Here is a 730-nt window from a genome sequence, read left to right as displayed (position 1 = left end):
CCACCACATTGTTTAAGCCTCAGACAATCAGCCCTCTGAAGGGAGTAAAATCTCTCTCGTTCTAATCTAGCTCTTCCGAGCATCGATTCTAACCTAGCTCTCTTGAGTCTTAGGTTCTTTCTTTAGACTCTCTCCCGATTAGCTCTAAAGGTGCAATGGACGCATACATAAGACAGGTAACCGCATGAACTTGGCTAACGTAAGATTATTCCTATCTCTAATGAATACTTGCTTACATTGCTTAATGCGACCAACCACTTACCCTCCCGGGCAGTTAGTTGTTGCTGACTCTACTCATGGACAAGCGTGCTATAGCTTTACACTAAGCAAATAACGTTTTCTCACACACCACGCAACATACACCTTCCGGTGGTTTGCTACATGCTTCATATCTCTAATCCACATGACTAATTATGCGATACTCTAGCAATCTCACTAAGTGATGCAATGAAGTTTTAGATGCCAAGTAAAGAAAGCTAGAGATGGAATCGAAGGAAACATAGAAATGCATTGAACACATAATGTATTAATTCCTTAATCACAAAATGTAATACAATACAATATAAGAAAAGAAGAGAAAATGAAATGACCGATTGGAAGCAAAGACTTGCTTCCAGCAGATGTGCGTCAAGGTTGCCGGTGGTGCCATGGATGGGCGGTGGAGTTGACTCTCTCGAGATCTAGCTTCGGTCGAAGGCTCCGGTCGTCACTCGAAATGGATGAAGCAGGT

The sequence above is a fragment of the Benincasa hispida genome, chromosome 6, assembly GCF_009727055.1.
Source record: "Benincasa hispida cultivar B227 chromosome 6, ASM972705v1, whole genome shotgun sequence".
Classification (NCBI taxonomy): Eukaryota; Viridiplantae; Streptophyta; class Magnoliopsida; order Cucurbitales; family Cucurbitaceae; genus Benincasa; species Benincasa hispida.
Note: the sequence above shows the minus strand (reverse complement) of the source record.